This window comes from Onychomys torridus, chromosome 1 (assembly GCF_903995425.1).
Source record: "Onychomys torridus chromosome 1, mOncTor1.1, whole genome shotgun sequence".
Lineage (NCBI taxonomy): Eukaryota > Metazoa > Chordata > Mammalia > Rodentia > Cricetidae > Onychomys > Onychomys torridus.
This window is the reverse complement of record NC_050443.1, coordinates 11,621,335-11,629,699: the sequence shown is the minus strand read 5'-3', so window position 1 is coordinate 11,629,699 and position 8,365 is coordinate 11,621,335. Positions and strand designations below refer to the sequence as shown.

The window sequence follows — 8,365 nt, the reverse complement described above, 5'->3', positions numbered from 1 at the left end:
TTAAAAATTATGTGATTAAGCAGATGGATTTGCCTGGCATGGTGGTTCACACCTCAAATTCCAGCATTTGTGCTGCAGGGGCAGAGATGGGAAGATCAGTACAAGGTCGGGGTTGGTCTACACAGCAATTTCTGATCAGCCAAGGCTACAAAACAAGACCTTGTCTCCAAAACCAAAAGGAGCAATAACAAAAAGCGGGTGAGTGGAATGGAAACATGGCCTCTGGGTTCTTGGCTCAGGAGTTGCTCTCCAATCATCTTTTTATACTTCTCAGAGCTGTCCTTCTTGCAGAAGACCAAAGTTGAAGTTGAGTGTTTGGTGTCAGAGGAGATGGTGACGTTCAGGGATGTGGCTGTGGTCTTCAGTGAAGAGGAGCTGGGGCTGCTGGACACTGCCCAGAAGAAGCTGTACTGTGACGTGCTAGAGAACTTCAGGAATGTGGTGTCCCTGGGTAAGGGCAGACACTGGTGCTGAACAACAGGTCCTCACTGTTTGGCCCTAGATGTGGTCAGAGCTCTTGAAGTTTTCTAGTCATCATATAGAGTTAGTATCTTCCTAGTTTTTTTGTTTTTTGATTTTTGTTTTGTTTTGTTGGGGGGGGGTGTCGAGACAGGGTTTCTCTGTGTAGCTTTGTGCCTTTCCTGGAACTCACTTGGTAGCTGAGGCTGGTCTCGAACTCATAAAGATCTGCCTGCCTCTGCCTCCCGAGTGCTGGGATTAAAGGTGTACACCACCACCAGCTGGCTATCCCTAGTTTTATAAATGAATCAAAAATTGAAAGTGTGGTAGTATGTTTTCATCTTTCTCATATTATAATCTCAATTAGTAGGTGGTGCCTACTCTGAGTCATGCCTACAAACACTATTTTCACTGAAGTAAGTTGAGGCAGCTGGAGAGAGAACTCATCAGTTAATGCTGTCTGCTCTTGTAGAAGACCAGATTTTGGTTCCTAGCACCCACATCAGGTGGCTCACAAATACCTTTAACTGCAGCTCCAGAGGATCTGCTGCCCTCTACTGATTTCCATGGGTACATGCACTATACACACATGCACATACACTAACATATACACATCAATACAAATCAAAAGAAGTGTTTTAAAAATTAAAGTAGAGTTGAGGCCATAACGTGGTCATCAGTTAATGGCACCTGGGCTCAGGAATAATGACCTCATTTCAATATTCGGGGCCTACATGGTGGAGGGAGAGAACCAAGTCCAACCTGTTGTCTCTGACCACCAGTGGTACGCACAGACACACATATTAAATAAAAATGTAATGAAACATAAAATACCCCTGGCAGTCTCTCTAGAACATGGCCAAGAACAGTTTGAGAGACTAGGGAGAGGAGATAATTTGTCAATTAATGTATACTAAAGGCTGTGTCTGTATGTTTTGGGCTTTTCAAACAATGTATATCTTCCACTGACTTGTATTATAGGTTGGGGAAGAATAGGTTTGATGTCCTTAAGCAGATGAATTACAATAATTGTTTTTAGGACTTTGGGACTCAGCTGTGTTGATTTCAAATATATTCCTCACAGGGCATCAGATCATGACTCCAGATGTTTCACTCCAGCTCGAGAAAGAAGACGTGCTTTTGATGTTGACAATGGCCAGTTGAAGCAGTGAGTCTACAGGTGAGAACAGAGTGACTCATCTTTCCTGCTTCTCAGTCTGTGCACAGCTTTGGGGCTGGTATCAGTCAGGGCTTGTGCCGCTCTTGTGAATCCATCTGGCTCTAAGTTTCCACTTGTACTGACTCCTTTGGACTTAGTCACATGATGCTCTTCCTCTCCATCTGGATGGCTCCTTGTGGATGAATTCACATGTGTATACATTTCTGTATTTTTACACACACACACACACACACACACACACACACACACGCTAGGAGGCCACAGATTAATATTGTCTTCCTTGGTCGCTTTCCACCTTTCATCCTGAAAAATTATGTTTATTTATGTGTGTGGTGAGCACACTTACTGCAATGTCACTCAATGTGATGCTATGTATGGGTCTCATTCATAAATATGGGAGCCTTGGCTTCTAGGGTGTGTAGATGAGGTGACAGGACACAGGATGTTCAAGGGAAAGGGAACATTCAGGTTTATTGAAGCCTTAGGCTGTTCTCTCTCTCTCTCTCTCTTTTAAATTATATATGTCCGGTCTTAGCTTGGCTTGTTGCTAGCCAGATTTACTTAAATTATCTCATCTATGTTTTGCCTCTGGGCTTTTCTCATTCTCTTATTTTGTAAATCTTACTCTTATTCCATGGCTTGCTGTGTAGCTGGGATGGCTGGCCGCTGGGTCTTCCTCCTTCGCTGGCTACTTTCTCTTTTTCTTCTCAGATGTCTCCTTCTGGTAATTCTTTTTGCCCAGCAGCCCTGCCTGTCCTTTCTCCTGCCTTGCTATTGGCCATTCAGATCTTTATTAGACCATCAGATGTTTTAGACAGGCAAAGTAACACAGCTTCAAGGCGTTAAGCAAATGCAGCATAAATAAAAGTAACACTTTAAATAATGTTCCCCAACATTTCTCCCCTTTTTTTCTAAACGAAAATAAAAGGTTTTAACTTTAACATAGTAAAACTGTATGCAATATAAACAAGTATCAGGTAAAGATAACATTCACAATGTACTGAATTCTAATTCATTTGTGTCTGGTAAATTTAAAGAAAATACTCCATAATCTATCCTATCTTAGTAAGTCCAAGTTTTTATACCTAATTTACTTTCATAACTAAGGAAAACTGCAACTATAACTATCTAGTCTTCAACTCTACCTAAGACCCAGAAGGATGTAATATTATCTAACAATAGAGACATTTGGCTGCCTGAACAGTCACCCAACATTCCTCTGCAATGTTGGGGCCTCCATCTTCAGCTGTCAGGCCCATAGTATCTGGCAGACTTTTCAATGAAGCAGGAAATTTGCAAGACTGTCCTGCCCATATTGGCAAAGTTTGTCAGTCACTTTCCTTTGTGTCTTGTAGAATCTCTGACAGTTTCTTTTGTGAAGTAGGAACCCTGAAGGACCATCCCACCTTGTTGTGGCAAAGTTCAGTAGTGACTTTCCTGTGGGTCCTGCATGTCCAGTTTATACCGCATACTGTCAAGCAGTCCAGGCAAGAGTAGTTTCTTGCCCAAGTGTCTAGCCTTGCCACATTGAAAGCAAACTCCATAAGGAGTTTTGTTGATGCTCACCATGCAGCGTTTGCTTCTCAACAATCAAAAAAATTCAAAATCGACACAATAACGTACAGGATTCAGACTCCCTGTATACTTCCCATTTCTACATGGCTTATTCTCTTTTATATTACTTTACTTCTCTCTTTAAAGACTTTATTTTTTGCTTGGCAGTGGTGCTGCACGCCTTTAATCCCAGCACTCATGAGGCAGAGCCAGGTGGATCTCTGTGAGTTCGAGGCCATCCTAGTCTACAGAGCAAGATACAGGATAGCCAGGGCTACACAGAGAAACCCTGTCTCTAAAAATGGAACAAAACAAAACAACAACAACAAAAAAACCCTACTTACTTAAACTAGTCATTTTTTCCTATGAATATACCTTTTTTTCTTTTTCTTAAGCCTACATACATTGTAAAATACACTAGAACCTATTGAGAGGTTGTTTCCATCTGAACCTCTTTTACTGTGTATTTTTTAGCCTTTTTGATCACATGAACAAACTTTAACTTAAGAAGCATCATGGGGGCTGGAGAGATGGCTCAATGGTTAAGAGCACTGACTGTTCTTCCAGAGGTCCTGAGTTCAATTCCCAGCAACCACATGGTGGCTCACAACCATCTGTAATGAGATCTGGCTCCCTCTTCTGGCCTGCAGGCAGAAGACTGTATACATAATGAATAAATCTTTAAAAAAGGAAGAAGGAGGAGGAGGAGGAGGAGGAGGAGGAGGAGGAGGAGGAGGAGGAAGAAAAGGGGAAGAAGAAGAAGAAGAAGAAGAAGAAGAAGAAGAAGAAGAAGAAGAAGAAGAAGAAGAAGCAGCAGCATGGACCTCTGCCCATGGCTTTGGCGACTGGCTCTGCCTACTTCTCGGATTGTGAAAGCAAAGCCTAAACTCAGCCCAGGTGGAGGTGGGTGACTGAGACTCACATTCAACCTTCCTAGAGTTCTAGAATGCCAGTGCTTGTGCAGTGGCAGATGCTTTTTTACTCAGTTTTTTGTTCCTACTTAATATACTAGCTGCTCAAGGTCTCACTAGCAGACAAAAACTCTTAAAAGAGCCATTTCTTCCTTCCTTTCTTTCTTTCTTCCTTCCTTCCTTCCTTCCTTCCCTTTCTTTCTTCCCTTTCTTTCTTTCTTTCTTTCTTTCTTTCTTTCTTTCTTTCTTTCTTTCTTTCTTTCTTTTTCTTCTCAGCTTTCTTAATCCCTACGTGGAAATTCAGGCCCACGTTGGAATGCCAAAATGTTGTTGATTGCTTTTGCTCTTTTGGGGGCCCTGCCACCCAGCTCCCATTAAATCACACTCAGAGGCTTATTCTTAATTATAAATTCTGGCCTTAGCTTGGCTTGTTGCTAGCCAGCTTCATTTATCTTAAGTTATTCCTCTGTCTTTTGCCTCTGGGCTTTTCCTGTTCTCTTACTTCTGTAAATCTTACTCTTACTCCTTGGCTGGCTGTTAGCTGGGTGGCTGGCCCCTGGGTCTTTCTCCCTTCTCTGGATACTTCCTCTTTTTCTTCTCAGATTTTTCCTTCTATCAATTCTCTCTGCCTGGCCGCTCCACCTATCCTTTCTCCTGCTTGGCTATTGGCCGTTCAGTTCCTTATTACACCATCAGATGTTTTGAACAGACAGAGCCACACAGCTTGACAGAGCTAAACAAATGCAACATAAACAAAAGTAACACACCTTAAAATAATGTTCCCCAACACATCTCTGCAGAACTGACCTGAATCAATGGGACCAAGTATGTATGGGGAGTCTACGGCATTTGTAGTTTAAATCCAAAATTTACTCTGTAGGTTCACATTTTGAATGCTTGGGTCCAGCTGGTGCCACTTTTGGGATGCTGAAGAACTTTTCAGAGATGGGGCCTACCTAGAGGCAGTAGGGTTAACAGAGCTATCCTTTGGAATGCTGTAGTCTACAGGCTGTGGACTTAGCTATATAACCCCCCAACAGCAGCCGCCAGAGCATCCACACGCCCTGCCTCTCTCTGAATTCTCTTCATGCTTTTAGGAGCCAGGGATCTAAATGAGATGGAGTCACTTCAGGAGGTAGGATGGAGGTACCTGCCACAGGAGGAGCTTTTCTGCTCAGGAATCTGGGGACGGCTTACAAGGGAGTTGACCCAGGGTCGGTTGTGCATGGGGCACACTGGAGGAACTGGCTCTCCTCTGGGGAAACCGGAAGCTGTGCAGAGTGGAGAAGCGGAGTTCACTAAACCTTCCGGTAGGGATTCATCTCTTCAAGTTCACCATGGCGAATGCCACGGAGAAGAGGCATGTGAGAAAGACTCTGGTTGCAGCCGTCATCTTCACGATGTCCCAGGAGAGAAGCCGTCCAAGTGTGGCAACTGTGGCACTTCCCGCTGGTCTCCAGTCCTCAGTCCCATCAGAGAGTTCACAAGGGACGGGGATGGGCCCAGTCTGAGGCACTGTTTAAAACTCAGTCAAAGGCTGCTGCGTCAGTATCACCAGAGTGTCCCCACTGAAGAGAACTCAAACAAATATGAGCAGTGTGGGAATCTTGGGGAAAGACTCACATGGTCAGACACCCCTGTCAGTCCACACAGGAGATGGGCTCTATAAATGTGAGGAGTGTGGGGCAAGCTTCAATCAAAGCTCGTACCTTCAAGTCCATCAGAGAGTCCACACTGCAAAGAAGCCTTATAAGTGTGAGGAGTGTCAGTGTAGGCTCACACCTCCAAGCTCATCAGATAAGCCACACTGGAGAGAAACCATACAAATGTGCGGAGTATGGGAAAGGCTTCTCTCGGGCCTCTCATCTTCTGGACCATCAGCGAGGCCACAGTGGAGAGAAACCATATCAATGTGTTGCCTGTGGGAAGAGCTTCAGTGGGAGTTCTGATTTTAACACTCGTATTAGAGTCCACACGGGAGAGAAACCCTACATATGTGAGGAGTGTGGCAAGGGCTTCAGCCAGGCCTCTCATCTTCTGGCCCATCAGAGGGGCCACACTGGCGAGAAACCCTACAAATGTAACACGTGCGGGAAGAGCTTCCGTCGGAGTTCAGATCTGAACGTTCACTGTAGAATCCACACAGGAGAGAAACCCTATAAATGTGAGAAATGTGGGAAATCCTTCAGTCAGTGGGAAGGGCTTCAGTGCAAGTTCACAGCTTCGGGACCACCAGAGGTCCCACACTGGAGAAAGATCCTACCAATGTGAGGAGTGTGGGAAAGGTTTCTGTTGGGCATCTGGTCTTCCAGTTCAACATAGTCCACACAGGAGAAAACCGGCACCCATGTGAAGTGCGTGGAAAATGTTTCCAGCAGAGGTCCTACCTCCAAGCCTAGCAGAGGGTCCACACTGGAGAGAAACCGTACAAGTGTGGGGTTTTAAGATTTATTTATTTATAATATAGTGTTCTGCCTGCATGTATGCCTGCATGCCAGAAGAGGGCATCATATCTTCATTGTAGATAGTTGTGACCTAGCATGTGGTTGCTGGGACTTGAACTCAGGTCCTCTGGAAGAGCAGCCTGGCCCATCTCTCCAGCTCCTCTCATGAAAGCATTAGAAGTGTTCTAGAAGGCTTGCAGGGCATATGAAGCAGATGCCTACTCTCCTTTCCCCAACCCCACATGGGATAGCTATCCAAGTGAAGTTCCTGTGTGCAGATGAAGTGTTGTGGACAGCGCTTCTGTATGCTAACACTGCTTCAGGCCAACATGCACAAAGCTCATTTATGCTTTCCTGAGTTCTGAGATGTGTGTACACATGTCATTCTCTCCAACACCAATGTCTGTAACATTCCTGCTAAACAGGGGCATCATGCCCATTTCCAGTCAGTCCCATCCTCGGGGCCAACAAGTGTGGTTCTCACACTGCACATTGCTTTGGTTTGTTCTTGAGCTTCATGTGGATTAAATATGGACTACTGATTCTTATCTCAGTAGATGCAGAAAAACATTTAACAAAAGGTTCCATCCATTTTTGATAATATTAGTTCTCAGTGAGATAACTATGTATGAAGTCCTAGCCAAATATGGTGGCATACACCTGTAATCTCAGCACTTGGGGGGTAGAATCAGGAGTTCAAGACCAATTTTAACTACACAGTGAATCTGAGGCTAGCCTGGGTTTTGTCTTTAAAAAAAAAAAAAAGAATCAGGAAGCTGGGCATGGTGGCTTAATCCCAGCACTTGGGAGGCAGAGGCAGGTGGATCTCTGTGAGTCAAGGCCAGCCTGGGCTACAGAGTGAGTTCTGGGACAGCTAGAGCTGATAGACAGAGAAACTGTCCCTGTCTCGAAAAACAAACCAACCAAACAAAAAACAAACAAACAAAAATCAAACAGGACCAGTGAGATTGGCTTGGTGGGTAAAGGTACTTGCTGCTAAATGTGATTACCTGAGTTCAACCCCAGAATTCACATGGTGAAGAGAACTGACCCTGTAAGTTGTCCTCTGACCTCCACATGTGCAGCCTGGCACACATACACCTCACCCCTAAAATAAAAAGGTAATTAAAAATTGGGAGGGAACCTCTATCGCACTGTATTTCTGGCTGGCTTGGAACTCAAGAGATATTTGTCTCCTTGCCAAATACTGAGATTAAAGGAGTGCACCACTACACCCAGCCACAAACCAAGAGAACTAGCATTTAAAATAACTTTAGCTGGATATTTTTACAGTAAAATTGACTTTTTTTAATATCATTCTGAGCTCTGAAAATGTCACGAAACCAACACAGACAAGATATCTAATAGCTCCAGCATGCCCTGCCCTGAATTTCTCTTCTCTGTAGTCCCCATTGTTACCTGTAGCAACCATTGATCTGTTTTCTAATAGTTTACTTCTTCCAAAATGTCATAAGTGGGATCCTATAGTTTGTAGCCTGTTGAATCTAAGGTTTCCACTTGGTGTAATTCCTTAATTCATCCATCTTGTTTGCGTATCTTTGCAGGGTAGCTAGTGACTGAACCAAGGTTTCATGTGTTAAGCAAATGTTCTACCACTGAGCTTCATCCCTAGGCCTATCATTCTGTTTTCATTGCAGAACAGTATTCTTCTGTGTGGATATACCATGTTTGTTTATTCTTTTGCCACTTGAACAATGTTTGGATTTCCAGATTTTGTGATTATGAAGAAAGCAGCTATAAACATGCCATTTCATATATAATCTAACATTTCTTTTGGATTCATAAGCATCTAAGAT

At 43.8% G+C, this 8,365-nt stretch overlaps 1 pseudogene; it reads left to right on the top strand.

Annotated features, from left to right (window-relative positions):
* Nucleotides 1-330: 330 nt before the first annotated feature.
* LOC118588377 lies at nucleotides 331-8,118 on the top strand (annotated as a pseudogene).
* The last annotated feature ends 247 nt before the right edge of the window (nucleotides 8,119-8,365 follow it).